At 44.8% G+C, this 17,964-nt stretch overlaps 1 pseudogene; it reads left to right on the top strand.

The window, feature by feature from the left end:
* LOC147988238 (uncharacterized) overlaps positions 1-17,964 on the top strand; it is a 110,753-nt pseudogene that overhangs the window by 47,327 nt on the left and 45,462 nt on the right.

Here is a 17,964-nt window from a genome sequence, read left to right as displayed (position 1 = left end):
CTAGAACAACCTACCTCAAGCATAAATCCAACATCGTGTTCACTTACCGGACTCCACCGGAAAGAGACCATCACGGTTACACACGCGATTGATGTGTTTTAATTAAGATCAACTTCAGGTTTTCTACAACCAGACATTAACAAATTCCCATCTTCCCATAACCGCGGGTACGGCTTTCGAAAGTTCAAATCCCTGCAGGGGTGTCCCAACTTAGCCCATCACAAGCTCTCACGGTCAACGAAGGATATTCCTTCTCCCAAGACAATCCGATCAGACTCGGCATCTCGGTTACAAGACATCCTCGACAATGGTAAAACAAGTCCAGCAAAGCCGCCCGAATGTGCCGACAAATCCCGATAGGAGCTGCACATATCTCGTTCTCAGGGCACACTTAGATGAGACATCCTACGAGTAAAACCAACCCTCAAGTTGCCCCGAGGTGGCCCCGCAGTCTAGTCGGTTCGGACCAACACTTAGAGAAGCACTGGCCCGGGGGGGTTAATAAAGATGACCCTTGAGTCTGCAGAACCCAAGGGAAGGTGGTAGGTTGTTAGTACAAATGGTAAAACCAAGGTTGGGCTTTGCTGGAGGAGTTTTATTCAAGGCGAACTATCAAGGGGTTCCCATTATAACCCAACCGTGTAAGGAACGCAAAATCCGGGAACATAACACCGATATGACGGAAACTAGGGCGGCAAGAGTGGAACAAAACACCAGGCATAAGGCCGAGCCTTCCACCCTTTACCAAGTATATAGATGCATTAATTAAATAAGAGATATTGTGATATCCCAACAAAATATCCATGCTCCAACAAGGAACAAACTCCAATCTTCACCTGCAACTAGCAACGCTATAAGAGGGGCTGAGCAAATCGGTAACATAGCCAAACAACGGTTTGCTATGACAAGGTGGGTTAGAGGCTTGACTCAACAATATGGGAGGCATGATAAGCAAGTTGTAGGTATCGCGGCATAGGCATAGCGAAAGAGGGAGCAACTAGCAAGCAAAGATAGAAGTGACTTCAAGGGTATGGTCATCTTGCCTGAGATCCCGCATGGAAGAAGAACGAGTCCATGAAGAAGATAAACGGACGTAGTCGAACCAACCTGAAGAAGCAACACCGGAAAGAAGCACACAACATAGTAAACAACCACTACAACAACATGGCATGATGCACAACAAGTATGATGCATGTCCGGTTTAATGAAGCATGGCATGGCCAAGTGCACAAGCAATTCTACAAATTAAGTGGAGCTCAATATGCATCGGGATGCATATTGACGGAACACCACATCAATTATTTAGTTCTCTCCCAGTTAGGTACTCAACAATATTAAAGGTTGGTTAACATGGCAAGAGGTGAAACATGAGTGAAAATACATAGATAGGCATTTTAAATGAGGCTGGAAACAACAACAACAACAACAATTCCGGTATATCCTCATGTGCATTAGCAATTTAAATCAAACAACAATTTTAAACAGTTTAATTGTTGTTATCATGATGCGGATGACATGTGCAAGTTTTATGCAATTTTTACTAAAAGTTGATAAGAGCATTATGAAGCATTTGTCACCGAGGTGGAAAGAAAAGGGGTGCCATGGCAACGAATCCGAAAATGATGCCACGACAACATATCGGTTTCGGTAGCTCATGGAGATACCGGTGCAAAAGGAAAAGCGACGGGAGCGTGTCATGCAAGGATGGTGGGGTGCTCCCGGATTCCGGGTTCCCACATGACGGTGGCAAGGCAAAAGAGGGGCTTCGTGCCACGAACAACTCGGACACGGAGCAACACACGGGCATGACATACAACACATCACAAGCATACGTCCACGGACGTCGTCTCGGGGTTATACCTTGGAAGCGTGTGTTATCGGAGGGGTTCGAGTACGATGCAGTGTTGGGGAAGTAGACGTTCTCGGGACGTTGAGGGAAGTAGTGGTTCACGCGACGGTAGTCGAAGTAGTCGTCCTATTGTTCATTGGCGATCATCGGAGCGGTAGTGGTACATGTTTCGTAGACGTTCGATCGGCGGTAGTGGGGCACTTTTTCCTGTAGATGTCCGGGTCAACGAGCGGGTACTTGGCGCAACATAGGACTCCGGGGTCATCGGGTACACATTCACATTGTGGCTGTACACATCGATGGTCTTATCAAAACCTCGTCAACGGTCGAGATCCACCTTCGCGATACGAAGAGGTACTTAGCGTCATGGTACTTGGGTCTTCGGACTTGCCGGTCTTGGTTCTTGCGACGGTAGTGGTACAAGGTCGTCGTGGGAAGTAGTCGTACTCGCGAACTTGTCGGATACACGGCGACGGTAGTGGTGGATCCGTGGCCTCCGGGCATAAGGGTACTTGCCGAATCCCGAAACGTTCTTGATGATCCAAAATGGCACAAGTGAGAAGCACGTCCACGGAGTCTTCCGACTTGGGCTCCGGGTACAAGGTTTGACGAGCCCCGCTAGACGATGGAGAAAGTCACCAACATAGCATCAACAGCCAACGAGGCCACGAACATGACTTGGGGCTCCCCGAACCCATGAAAACGGCCGGCAGGAGGCGGATGCTAGTGGAGGCAGGGCCACGCCGAGGTCGAAGGTGGCCGGGCGAGCTCGACGGAGGTCGTCCGTGGTCAGACGAAGTAGCAGCAAGGCACGGCAACAAGCGCGAAGCTGCAGCAGTGCAGGTCAGGCGGCACGCGAGAAGAGCAACGGCAGCAGGGCACGGTGGTGGTAGTCGAACGAGGCAGGGGCTGTCCATGACTGGAGCAGTGGAGGTCGATGAGTGGCGGCGCTGGGTGCTTCTATGCAGGGAGGCAGAGCGAAGCAGAGCAGCAGCGATGAGGCGAACCAGGCCATGGTGATGGGGAGACGATGCAGAGGAGGGTCGGAGGTGCCGGAAGCAGATGACGGAGGGCGAGGGGCATGCGGCTTCGCAGACACTAGGCGGAGGAAGAGAAGAGGCACCATGGATGGGGCCTGCAGAGGGGATGAGGCACGACGGAGAGGAAAGCTTGGGGCGCCGGCGAGATGGAGATGGCACGGCTGCGGGGTGGACCTTCGGCGGCTCTACGGATCGATGAGGAAGGACGCTGAGGAGATCGGGCGTCGGGTCAACCTCCAATGGCGGCGGAGGAAGGGCTCACCGGAGCAGGCGGCCGCGGGTGCCATGGGGCTCGGGGTTGCGGGGAATATGGGGAGCGAGGTCGGGCGCTGTCGAGGGAGATGAGTGAGGGGATCGGGGAGATGGCATCAGGCAGAGGAGGGTAGAGTGCGGTTCCTCCTCTCTTGGCGGCGCTGAGGGAGGGATCGAGAGGGAGAGGGCGCGGGAGGATCGGGCAGATGGATAGCGCTAGGGTTGGAAAAGGGCGGCTGGTCCTTGGGAGGCCGGCCCAATGGAAAGGAGAACGACCAGGGCCTGCTGGACTGCCTCTCCTACTCTTCTCTCTTAACCAAAAGAAAAAAATAAAAATAGATAGAGGGGAAAAATAGAAAGAGAGGGTATGGATGGAATTTGGGCATGGAAGTTAAATTCCCGGACTCACAAGAATGCGTTGGTTCCAAGAAAAATGGAATAGCCAAGATCGAACGAAAAGAATTCAAACTCATTTGGAATTTAATTCAAATGGGTTTGAACTAGGACGAGGTTTTTGGAGTGACCAAAAATGTTGAAATTTTAGGTGGAGCTCCGGAAAATGACGAAAGGATTTAGGGCAAAGTTTAGAGACGAGGAATATAGTAAGAAAAGCATGGAATATTTATTATAGCCCCCTAATATTGGGAGGATATGTTATAAAGAGAATCACCACGTGAATTCCCTCGGTTTAAATGGACCGAAGATCCATGCAATTTATTTAGTGAGTTAAGAAAAAGAAATGACATGATGACATGATGCAATGCAAGTGATGCAATGATGAATGCAATCAAACCAACAACTCACACGACGAAACTCGGAAAACATGGAAGGCGTCTGAAGCTCCGCTCTTGGGGCGTCACAAGTTATTACTGTCGTTCCTAATGATAAAGATGAGTTGATCCCGCAAAGAATTAGTACAGGTTATAGGATGGTAATTGATTTCTGCAAATTAAATAAAGCTACTAAAAAGATCATTACCCCTTACCTTTTATCGATCAAATGCTAGAAAGATTATCCAAACATACTCATTTTTTCTTTCTAGATGGTTATTCTGGTTTCTCTGAAATACCTGTGACAGCCAAGGATCAATCAAAGACTACTTTTACTTGCCCATTTGGTACTTTTGCTTATAGTATGCCTTTTGGTTTATGTAATGCACTTGCTACCTTTCAAAGATGCATGATGGCTATATTCTCTGACTTTTGTTAAAAGATTTGCGAAGTTTTCATGGACGATTTCTCCGTCTATGGATCTTCCTTTGATGATTGCTTGAGCAACCTTGATTGAGTTTTGCAGAGATGTGAAGAAACTAATCTTGTCTTGAATTGGGAAAAGTGCCACTTTATCGTTAATGAAGGTATTGTCTTGGGGCATAAAGTTTCTGAAAGAGGTATTGAGGTTGATAAAGCCAAGGTTGATGCTATTGAAAAGATGCCATGTCCCAAGGACATCAAAGGTATAAGAAGTTTCCTTGGTCACGCCGGATTTTACAGGAGGTTTATCAAGGACTTCTCAAAAATTTATCGGCCTCTGACTAATTTGTTACAAAAAGATATACCATTTGTCTTTGATGATGATTGTGTAGAAGCATTTGAAATACTTAAGAAAGCATTGATCTCTGCACCTATTGTTCAGCCACCTGATTGGAATTTACCCTTTGAAATTATGTGTGATGCTAGTGATTATGCTGTAGGTGCTGTTCTAGGGCAAAGAGTTGATAAGAAATTAAACGTTATTCAATATGCTAGTAAAACCCTAGACAATGCTCAAAGAAATTATGCTACTACTGAAAAGGAATTCTTAGCAGTTGTATTTGCTTGTGATAAGTTCAGACCTTATATTGCTTATTCTAAAGTAACTATTAGGTAGCTAATTAATTAATAGAGAAGTGTCCTCTCTTATCTCCATGCTTGGTCGACGCTACGTACTATACGTATAGAGAGCACTCGACACGCTAGCTAGTAAGCAAAAATGAAGGAAACAGAAGATCGTCATGAACAAATGCATACAGAGAGAAGTGATATCGACCTCTCCTTCTCCGAGAGATTGGTCGAACAACAAGTTCTCGTATATCTATCCGACGATACTGGCTACATATATACAATATAAGATCTCTTCCAATATAATCCCCTAATTATATATGAACACATGGTCCACATAGTATTCTCCGTCTTTATCGATCACGTGGTCAAGAAAGAATGCCGCCAATTCCTCTTGAATTCCTCGCATGCAATCTGGTGCTAGGAGTTCACCCCGCATCCGAAACACCTAATTTGAAGAAGGTGTTCAATACATATATATGAATGAATGAAACTCAACACAAAAGATGGTAAATAAAGTTAAATTCTGAATATTATTGCTTACGCACTTCATATTGTTTTTTAGTGTAGCCCCGCTCACAGGTCGTGTGGCGGATGGACTCGCAAACATATTATCCATAGTAATTATTCCCGGCTTCCTGCCACAACCACTTTACAAGAACTAGAGGTCAATCAAACTGAGAATCAAGCATGCTAAAATGGTATTGATGAAACTGGCACTTGAATCACTAGGAGATGCACGGAACATGCTAGTAGTACTTACTTTCGGGTGTTTAAATTCCAGCTTCTTCAACAGTCCCGGAGCTTTTGAGGTGACTTTTTTCCAAACCCTGCCAGACAAAGAAAACAATTACTTGATATTAGTAAGTGAACAAAGTTGCCGATATGGTGCAATAATGATCGACTTAACTTACTTCTCAAGAATTTCAGTCATGTCCACATACTCCTTGGGATCTTTTCGTCTCGAGTCTAAGACGGTTACTAGTCCCTACTCGAGCTTAATCTCTAGGAGAATATAGTGGAACCTGCGCATGCATGCATAACTCATCAATTACATTACTATAACCTCCACTAATAAGGGAAACCGAATATGCACAAGAAAGTAACACTCACTTGAAGTTGTAAGGAAAGAGTATTATAGCTTTGTTTTTATTTAATACCAACGATTGTAGCAAGTTGGCCTTGGTTTCTTTTTTCTTAAATTCAACCGAAAATGCATCCATGATATTTGTGTTAATGAACCCAATATCACCGATTTGTCTTTTCTTCAATTCGGCGATCTTCAATTTGCATAATATAGTGAGGATAATTATAAATACATGCAATGAAAGAGCTGACCTATATATAGAGACTTAATGACAAAAGTAGTACTTACAGACATTAGCAAGTGACCGTTAATTTATTGAGGGCCCTCTAATTGAAAAACTGGAAGAACTCCTCAAATGGAACATTCAACAGATCAGTTCCAACGAGGTCATGCTCCTCTTTAACTCTCAGCGTCAAAGTATTCCTCCCCCCAGACTGTCTGTAGGTTTTCATGTACCAATCATGGAATCTTTGCATCATCGTTGTTAGAGACCTTTCATCTTTGACGAGAGGCTTCCCGTACTCATATATGTGTTCTTCCACCTCCAAGAATTCATAATGTAAATCGTCGGGAAGGTAATCATCAAGATTGTTATAACCGGGCACCATCCTCGAATCGTTAGTGACGATATAACTAGACACCTTGAGCGGGGGGAACGATTGGTTTGCTTGTTCGCCTAGCTGGGCAATTTTTTTCCCAGCTCGTCGTTCCGCTAACCTTTGATCACTGACAGTACTTCCCGACCGCTCCACTTTGATAAATGACCTTTCAATAATGTGCTCATACTTACCTTTCGGCGGAGACTTTGGTGGTTTCTTCAGGGCTTCCAGAGTGCGCTTCGCTTTCACCGGATCTACCTTCTCCTCTGGAGGTGGATGTTTCTTTGCTTTCACCCCTTCAAAGAAGTTCCTCACTTCGTGTCACACGATCTTCTCATTTTCCTCCGGGGTCATCTCGTACGGTAACTTCTCTGGAGTCTTCAGAGAAGGACCGAATCTGTATTGCCTCCCGCCTCTGGATGTACTGCTAGACGCCGGAGCAGACGGAGCGGCTGCGGATGTCTTCTTTCCTTGCTTACGAGGAGGAGGACTACGACGCGCCAGAGCAGCCGGAGCGGCGGCGGGTCTCTTCCGCCCTTGCGGTCGAGGCGAAGAAGGAGGAGGCTGGTGGCTGCTCGGGCGCGCCGGCGCAGGCGGAGAAGGAGGCTGAGTGCCCTGATCACTCGCCGGAGGAGGAGGCGGTGGAGGAGGCAGAGTGCCCTGACTCGCCGGAGGAGGAGGAGGAGGAGGATGCGGAGTCCCCTGACTCGCCGGAGGAGGAGGAGGAGGCGGAGGCGTCCAGTTCGGAAGGTTGATGAGATCCTTCCGCCATAGGCATGGAGTCTTCAGACAAGAACCCAGCCGAGTCTCCCCGTCACCCGTAGGGTGGTCAAGCTGGAGGTCCTCAAATCCTTATGTGATTTCATCTACCATCACCCTAGCATATCCTTCTGGAATCGGCCGACAGTGAAAAGTTGCGCCATGTTCAGGAGGTGTAACAGAGCCAACAGCCACCTGGACTTTAAATAGCATCCATTGCGTCATAAGGTGGCAATTCTGAGACTCCGTGATAGCATCCATGGGGTAGCTAGCAGGAGCCGTGAAGACAGGCTCCTGAAGAAGCTCCGTCGAAGCCACGCTACTTCTCCGCTGAGATGGCGGGGTAGCTTCGGGTGTAGCAGCTTCGGCAGGTCGCGTGCTGCAGGCCTCGTCTCGTTCCTCTAGTGCTTGTACCCTTGCGTGCAGCGCCTGTAGTTGGGTCAACTCCTTTTTCTTCTTCCTCTCCCGGCGTTTGTAATCGTCTGCGTCGGGAAATCCAGCCTTCCATGAAAGGGAGCCTAGCGTGCCTCAGGTCCGTCCGGGGTGCTCAGGATTCCTGAGGGCCTCTATGAGCTCGTCATTCTCTCTGTCCGGAACGAACGTCCCTTGCTGCGCCTATTTGATATACTCCTGAAGCTTCTCGATGGGTGTGTTCAGCTGCTCATTGGTCCAAACGCACTTCCCTGTTACAGGGTCCAATTTTCCCCCAACCCCGAAGAACCAAGTCCTGCAACGATCTGGCCAGCGTCGCGTCTCTGGTTCGATCCCTTTATCAATGAGGTCATTCTCAGCCTTGTCCCACAACGGTTGGGCTTTCAGGTAGCCACCTGACCCCATGCGATGCTGATGCTTCTTCTTTGCAGCATTTTTCTTGTTTGTCACTGACATCTTCGTTGCTCTCTCAAATTTCATTTTGGTGACAAATGCGGGCCACTGATCTTTGATCTTCTCAAATTGGCCTATGAATTATGGAGTCTTGTCTTCGTCGACAAACGATGATTTCAGCTCATTCTTCCACCTCCTGAATAGCTCAGCCATCTTCTTAAGAGCATAAGCCTTGATCATTGGATTTTTAACTGGATTCTCCGGATCCTCCTCTAGCGGGAAGGTGAAATTTTCCTGCAGCATGGTCCAATGATCAGCTTTCTGCCTATCGCTGACATAAGACACCTGAGAATTACATGTGTTTTCTGCCAGTGCAATTTGAATACCTCCAATTTAAATAACAATTATTTATTTACTGTTAAATTGAAATATGAATAATATGTGACCCTGACAGCTTGGACCCATGTCACAAGTGGATCCCTTTTTATATAAAAGAAAAAAATAAAAACTATTGAGAAAAAAACCCCAACCCAAAAATAAAAAGGCTCCAATGTTGGGCTTGGCCCATGTAGCCGACTAATATTGATAGAATAAAAATATAAATAAGTTGAATTTGTAGGGCTTGGCCCATGTAAAACACCGAATTGGACCGGGCTGATTCTTATCCACGTCAGCTTGCCAGGCTGGATCCTACATGTCCTGGGGAGGCTGCCAGTGACCAAAAATTTGGTCATGGAACCAACGACCTTTTACATATCACAAAGAAGGTCGTTAATTTCCATTAACGACCGTCAGCTTTTGACCATCTGTTTTTGGTCACAAAAAGGTCGCAAATGAAAAACAACGACCTTTCACGACCAATAGTGATGGTCACAAGTTGACATATTTCTTGTAGTGGTCATATTGCTTTGCATGATCATGTAGTTGACATCGTATTTGTGACAAGCCACCATTCAAAATAATTTCATACATGTCACTCTTGATTCATTGCACATCCCGGTACACCGCCGGAGGCATTCATATAGAGTCATATTTTGTTTTAGTATCAAGTTGTAATTTTTGAGTTGTAATTAAATAAAAGTGTGATGATCATCATTATTAGAGCATTGTCCCAAGTGAGGAAAGGATGATGGAGACTATGATTCCCCCACAAGTCGGGATGAGATTCCGGACGAAAAATAAAAAAATAAAAAAGAGGCCATAAAAAAGAGAAGGCCCAAATAAAAAAAGAGAAATGAGAGAAAAAAGAGAAAAGGGACAATGCTATTATCCTTTTACCAAACTTGTGCTTCAAAGTAGCACCATGATCTTCATGATAGAGAGTCTCCTATGTTGTCACTTTCATATGCTAGTGGGAATTTTACATTATAGAACTTGACTTGTATATTCCAATGATGGGCTTCCTCAAAATGCCCTAGGTCTTCGTGAGCAAGCGAGTTGGATGCACACCCACTTAGTTTCTTTTTAAGCTTTCATATACTTATAGCTCTAGTGCATCCGTTGCATGGCAATCCCTACTCACTCACAATGATATCTATTGATGGGCATCTCCATAGCCCGTTGATACGCCTAGTTGATGTGAGACTATCTTCTCCTTTTGTCTTGTCCACAACCACCGATCTATTCCACATATAGTGCTATGTCCATGGCTCACGCTCATATATTGCGTGAAGATTGAAAAAGTTTGAGAATATCAAAAGTATGAAACAATTGCTTGGCTTGTCATCGGGGTTGTGCATGATTTTAATATTTTGTGTGATGAAGATAGAGCATAGCCAGACTATATGATTTTGTAGGGATAGCTCTGTTTGGCCTTGTTATTTTGAGAAGATGTGATTACTTTGTTAGTATGCTTGAAGTATTATTATTTTCATCTCAATATTAAACTTTTGTCTTCAATCTTTCGGATCTGAACATTGATGCCACAATAAAGAAAATTACATTGAGAATTATGCTAGGTAGCATTCCACATCAAAAATTCTGTTTTTATCATTTACCTACTCGAGGACGAGCGGGAATTAAGCTTGGGGATGCTTGATACATCTCCAACGTATCTATAATTTTTGATTGTTCCATGCTATTATATTATCTGTTTTGGATGTTAAATGGCTTATTTATACACTTTTATATTATTTTTGGGACTAACCTACTAACCCAAGGCCCAGTGCAAATTGCTGTTTTTTTGCCTACTTCAGTGTTCCATAGAAAAGGAATATCAAATGGAATGAAACCTTTGGGTGAGTTATTTTTGGAACAAACGTGATCCAGGAGACTTGGAGTAGACGTCAAGAAATCAATGAGGAGGCCACGAGGCAGGGAGGCGCGCCTGCCCCCCTGGGCGTGCCCCCACCCTCGTGGGCCCCTCGTAGCTCCACCGACCTACTTCTTCCTCCTATATATGTCCATATACCCTGAAAACATCCAGGAGCACCACGAAACCCTATTTCCACCGCCGCAACCTTCTGTACCCAAGAGATCCCATCTTGGGGCCTTTTCCAGAGCTCCGCCGGAGGGGGGGTCGATCACGGAGGGCTTCTACATCAACACCATAGCCTCTCCGAGAATGTGTGAGTAGTTTACCACAGACCTTCGGGTCCATAGTTATTAGCTAGATGGCTTCTTCTCTCTCTTTAAATCTCAATACAATGTTCTGCTCGATCTTCTTGGAGATCTATTTGATGTAACTCTTTTTGCGGTGTGTTTGACGAGATCCGATGAATTGTGGGTTTATGATCAAGTTTATCTATGAAGAATGTTTGATTCTTCTCTTAAATCTTTTATGAATGATTGATTATCTTTGCAAGTCTCTTCGAATTATCAGTTTGGTTTGGCCTACTAGATTGATCTTACTTGCAATGGAAGAAGTGCTTAGCTTTGGGTTCAATCTTGCGGTGTCCTTTCCCAGTGACAGCAGGGGCAGCAAGGCATGTATGGTATTGTTGCCATCGAGGATAAAAAGATGGGGTTTATATCATATTACTTGAGTTTATCCATCTACATCATGTTATCTTGCCTAATGCATTACTCTGTTCTTATGAACTTAATACTCTAGATGCATGCTGGATAGCGGTCGATGTGTGGAGTAATAGTAGTAGATGCAGAATCGTTTCGGTCTACTTGTCGCGGACGTGATTCCTATATACATGATCATTCCTAGATATTCTCATAATTATTCACTTTTCTATAAATTGCTCGACAGTAATTTGTTCACCCACCGTAATACTTATGCTATCTTGAGAGAAGCCACTAGTGAAACCTATGGGCCCTGTGTCTATCTTTTATCATAAAAGTTTCCAATCTATTTTCTTTTGCAATCTTTACTTTCAACCTATATCATAAAAATACCAAAAATATTTATCTTATTATTATTATCTCTATCATATCTCACTCTCGTAAGTGACCGTGAAGGGATTGACAACCCCTTTATCGTGTTGGTTGCGAGGTTCTTATTTGTTTGTGTAGGTACGAGGGACTTGCGTGTAGTCTCCTACTGGATTGATACCTTGGTTCTCAAAAACTAAGGGAAATACTTATGCTACTTTGCTGCATCACCCTTTCCTCTTCAAGGGAAAACCAACGCGGTGCTCAAGAGGTAGCACATATAGATAGAACTGCATCCTGCATTCATTCTCATCTACATGGAGTTGCATGTTCCCGCCGTGAACCTAACTCCTACAAGGGACCGAAAGCAGAAGAGTTTGACAACGCGGTTGATGTAGTCGAACTTCTTCTTGTACCGACCGCGCGCCAAACATACTGCACGTCCGAGTTCTGCACATGTTCAGCTCGATGACGTCCCTCGAACTCTTGATCCAGCAAAGTGTCAAGGGAGAGTTCTATCAGCACGACGGTGTGGTGACGGTGATGGTGAAGTGATCCGCGCAGGGCTTCGCCTAAGCACTACGAAGATATGACCGGAGGTGTAATCTATAAAGGAAGGTACCGCAAATAGCTAACAGATGTTGTTGTGTCTTCTAGGTGCCTCCCCCGTCCCTCATATATATTGGTGGGAGGGAGAGGGAGCAGCCAAGGGGGCTCCCAAGTAGGAGGAATCCTACTTGGGGCCCTAGTCCTATCCCCCCACCTACCATAATTTCCGGAGGGGGAAGGAAGGAGGAGGGAGGAGGGAAGGAAGGGGGAGGCCGAATCCCTCCCCTTCCTTTCTCTCTTCCTCTCTTTCCTTCCCCTCCTGGTTCGGCCTATATGGGGGGGCGCAGCAACCCATGCTGGCTGCTGCGTTTCCCTCTAGGCCCATTAGACCCATTTCTTTGTCGGGGGTGCCCGGAACCCCTTTCTGGTAACCCGATATGTACCCGGTACCCCCGGAACACTTCCGCTGTCCGAATACCATCGTTCTATATATCAATCTTTACATCTCGACCATTTTGAGACTCCTCGTCATGTCCGTGATCTTATCCGGGACTCCGAACAACATCGGTCACCAAATCACATAACTCGTATAATACAAAATCATCATCGAACGATAAGCATGCGGACCCTACGAGTTCGAGAATAATGTAGACATGACCGAGACACCTCTCTGGTGAATAACCAACAGCGGAACCTGGATTCTCATATTGGTTCCCACATATTCTACGAAGATCTTCATCGGTCGTACCGTAATGACAACATACGTTATTCCCTTTATCATTGGTATCTTACTTGCCCGAGATTCGATCGTCGGTATCTTCATACCTAGTTCAATCTCGTTACCGGCAAGTCTCCTTACTCATTCCGTAATACATCATCCCGCAACTAACTCATTAGTCACATTGCTTGCAAGGCTTCTTTTGATGTGTATTACTGAGAGGGCCTAGAGATACCTCTCTGATACTCGGAGTGAAAAATCCTAATCTCGTTCTATGCCAACACAACAAACACCTACGGAGATACCTGTAGAGCATTTTTATAATCACCTAGTTAAGTTGTGACATTTGATAGCACACAAGGTATTCCTCCGGTATTCAGGAGTTGCATAATCTCATAGTCAATGGAATATGTATATGACATGAAGGAAACAATAGCAATAAAACTGAACGATCAATATGCTAAGCTAACGGATGGGTCTTGTCCATCACATAATTCTCCTACCTAAATTCTTCAAAGTGCACGCGCACTTTTTAGACAAAACGAGCGGCCTCGCTCTCACAGCGCATGCATGTGTTAATTTATTTGTCTGCTAGTGCATGTAGGTGTGGCATTAAATGCATTCACACTGCTCCTATAGTTTGAGAAAGACAGATCCATCTGCATTTATTTTGGGTTTTCAAAAATTCAAAAAGCAATATCTTTCAAACCGCGCGTCAGAATTCAAATCCGTTTTCACCATTGGAATCCTCGCGACGAGATCTTTGAAACTAGATCCCGCATGGGTATATTTTGACGAATTTTTTTCGATGCCAACTTTGAAGCTATATAGTGCAACTCTATTACTGTATTGTGCAACTTTATTACTACATCGTGCAACTTTTTTCCAAAACTAATGTTTGGAGCTGCACCTTCGTATGAGATTGCAACCTAGCAACCACGAAAACTTTGATGTGCAACTAGTCTATTGCCTCGACGAAAGTCGATGTGTAACCTCCTCTTGTAATGTAGTCTAATTGCACACACATTGATGTTTAGTTGGCTTGTAATGTAGTCTAGTTGTACACACATTGATATTTAGTTGGCAGGAAGACTAGTTACACACACATATGCTCAGTTGGCTTGTAGTTTAGTCTAGTTGCACACACATTGATGTTTAGTTGGCAGGACACTAGTTGCACACACATATGCTCAGTTGGCGCAGCAATCTAGTTTAGTTGCACACATATTGATGTTTAATTGGCAGGAATTTTTTGGCACACACACATATGCTCAGTTGGCGCGGCAATCTAGTCTAGTTGTATACACATTGATGTTTAGTTGGCAGGACTTTTTTGGCACACACACATATGCTCAGTTGGCGCGGCAATCTAGTCTAGTTGCACACACATTGATGTTTAGTTGGCAGAAAGACTAGTTCGTCGAAACATCCCCATGCGGGATCTAGTTTCGAAGAGAACGTCGCGAGGATTCCAGCGATGAAAACGGATCTTAATTCCGACACGCGGATTAAAAGTTATGCTTTTTTAGATTTTGAAACCGCAAATTAAATACACCAAAGAATAAAACGCATGCATCGAAGGGATGACTGTGCAGACATTTAAGGACCAGGTTTAAAGGTTTCTTAAATTATGATGATTACTTAAGAAGAGGACACAAAATTTCCAGTTTAGGCCGGCCGCTCGCATAGGCTAAGCGAGCAGCCGGCCGCTCGCTAGACTTGGCCATTCTCCTAATGATTTGATCCCGTTCATGAAATGACAACACATGTCTATGGTTAGGAAACTTAACCATCTTTGATTAACGAGATAGTCTAGTAAAGGCTTTACTATGGACACGATGTTCTGTCTATGTATCTACACATATATCAAGTTTCCAGTTACTACAATTCTAGCATGAATAATAAACAGTTATCATGATATAAGAAAATATAAAATAACAAATTTATTATTGCCTCTAGGGCATATTTCCTTCACACGCATGGACGCACGCGATGATGTCCTGGCCAAGACCACACCCTCCGCCAGAAGTGTGCGAGTCTTCTTGAACCTCATGCAACCCTACGATCACCAGTACTGCCTCGGACCTCTCCCGCTACTCTAGGAATATCCATCGATGAGATCCTGCCTCATGGAGGCCGTCGACTGGCTTTCGTGGCTGGAGTGTGAGATCCCCAAACTGATTTTTACAGATAAGGAGATTCCTTTTTTCACATCACACCACGAGCCCGGTTGATAGACTTGTGAAAAATTGATATGAAATTGATGAATTGCAGTTTCTGTCGAATTAAATGGTCATGACGTATTTCTGATGAATTTGTGAAAATTTGATAGTCCCTCAATCATATTAATTGTTGTTGGTTTAGTACAAAGTTATACTAATGTGGTACTATAATAGCGACACTCTATATGGATTGAGGAAGTACAAAATTAACAATATGGGCCTGGCATTGCCATAAACTAGGTGATGCCCGTGAGACTTCTCCGAGCGGCGGTTCATTCACGCTAGAAGGTCGGCTGGAACGGAGCTTTGGTGAATCTTCTATATCTAAATAGTTAGCCCCTACTAACTTTTCTTAACATGCAAGCATGCCACATCATCGCACAACATACATGAGAAAAGGCCCACCTCAACTACCATATGCACATGAAAGCATGCCACTTCATCATGGCATACATGAAAAAAAGACCCATCTCAACATGCAAATAGAAATGAGAAGTCTCATTCTATTATGCTATATATATTTAATAAAAAAATTACAACTACATAGTAATCAAACATAATAAATTTTATATATTTTTAGTTTTAGCTTCTTATATTATTACTTCAAATATTCATGTTTCATACAACGAATCACACTGAAATTTGTTATAAAATATTCCCACAACAGCATGTGGGGTATCATCTACTCCCTCCGTTCCTAAATATTTGTCTTTCTAGACATTTCAAATGACTACTACATACGGATGTATGTAGACATATTTTAGAGTGTAGATTCATTTATTTTGCTCCGTATGTAGTCACTTGTTAAAATGCTTAGAAAGACAAGTATTTAGGAACAGAGGAAGTAGTTAACAAAATGGCGGCTCCACCTAATACTTCTGTGTGCTTCAGCTAGCATTGTGGATGGGCTGAGGGATCCATGCCTGATTTGTATGAATATTAATTAGCTTTGGGATACACATCTGTTGAAAAATCTTAGCTTTATCATTGTGCCGGGTCGTGTAAGATATAATGGTATGTAGTTATTATTTTTCTGAGTTTTTATTAGTTTGCACTATGCACACTGCGCATAATAAGTAAACTTTGAATCTTTTATCGCATGTAGTTGACAAACTGCATGCAAATAACTCCTATGAATGGTTAAGTTTGTTGGAAATATGAGCAATTTACTATAAATTTTATTAACAGAAGCAGTAGATAAAACGTGACTATAATAACAGAGATAAGACAAGCCATACAATCTAACAGAGAGTATGCAAATAGCATATGATGTAGAGAATATGAACGAAGAGGCGGGAGGTGCGCGCATCAGGACCAGGCGAGGTGGGCAGCAGGGGAGGAGCACGCGATACGTCTCTCTTCTTCTCATGCTCATACACATGGAGAGAACAACCTCCCTTAATTAAAGAGGTTCAACTCCTACTAAACTAGCAATGTAGGACTAAACTTTAATCCTACTGCTTGCCTTGTATGAACGAGCTAAGTGGGCATCTAGCATTAATTAGGAATTCTGAAATGGTTATTGGGCTGCACCAAAAGTAGATCAAATTCCAGCACTCAAGTTTTGGTGATTGTCGTACCATCGAGGCTACGCGTTCATATACGTGCATTTCAGCTGATGTAGATAAAAAGGCCGCCGCACGTGTACAGTAAAAAAAGGCTGTTGCGTGATCTTGTCTCCTGCCCGGCGATCATGCTCCTCCCGTTCCATTTCTCCAACTGGCCGATCGCCGCCGTCCCAACCCCGTTCGACGCCGCATCTCACCATCCTTGTCCGAGCCGTGGATGTGAATAGCCCGATGTCCGACGTCGCCTCCGCCAAGACTGACCGCGCCGTCATCCCCCGCCGTGGAAATGGCCAAAAATCTCGCGGCTTCCTCTTCTTGCACGTCGCCGCCGGCTAGAATCAAGTCATAGACCCTTGCCTGAAGGCCCGTCGTCCTACGCCGGCGATGTCTACACCGCGGCCCAAGGTTTACCATCTAAACCTAGCATGATAGATAGAAATGATGAGTTCATGTAGTTATTTAGGGTTTAGGGTTCATAAAACATCCTGCCGCAGCGCCGCCTCCATGGACGACCGCTTGACACCAAGGAGCGGCACTGTAGGGTCTGGTCTGAAGACCAATGGGTCAAAAAAGGGGATATCCTCTTCTTTGGCTACATCAACTAATGTAATAGATTGCGTTCCCGGAGGACACTTTCTCCATTTCGTGAGTACTGGTAACAACTCGGAAGATTTAGAGGAGGTGGTCAATTTAAGCGAGAAGGTGACTCTCTAGGTCATGAACAAGTTGACCTTGGACCAAGTTATGCACGTGGCTCTCCGCCGTGGCATCCAGCGCTTGCCAACCCCGGGCGCATCCGATATCCGGGGCAAAGTTTTTGATGGCAAATCCATTAGCTGAACTCCCTCATTACATTTAAAGGGAAAGCCGCCAACTTTCAAAATAACAAGGCTGGCGTCAGGTGCGGCGTGGCCAAATCGGCACCTCTGGTATCTTCGCGTATTCTTTTTCCATTGGTCGGCACGAAGTGTTTTATCTCATCCAATTTTCTCCAACGTTGATCTAGGAATGGTGCGCCTAGTCAAGGACGAGCGGACGACTGAGATAGCCTGGATGTTGTCCGAGGATAGAGCCCAAGCCACCCCCGTGTCAAACACGCGAGGGGGGCATCTTCCAAGGCCGTTGGAAAGGGTGGCAGGGGTGATGTCGATGTCGTCAGCCATAGCGGACTGAGCACTGGTGCGGAATCCAACAGCAAGGGCGACACCATGCTGACGCTAGCAGCTATGTGTTCCTATCGCGTGCTCCCGTGACGGGGACGTCCTCGGCGGGGAATAGGCGAGAAAAACAACTGAGCACACACCAAGACCCGGGTACATGTTAAAACTTGAGTGCAGTTTTTATTTTGGAAAAAT

This window comes from Triticum urartu, chromosome 1A, assembly GCF_056163025.1.
Source record: "Triticum urartu cultivar PI428250 chromosome 1A, HENAU_Tu73, whole genome shotgun sequence".
Classification (NCBI taxonomy): domain Eukaryota; kingdom Viridiplantae; phylum Streptophyta; class Magnoliopsida; order Poales; family Poaceae; genus Triticum; species Triticum urartu.
This window is presented reverse-complemented; position numbering and strand designations above follow the sequence as displayed.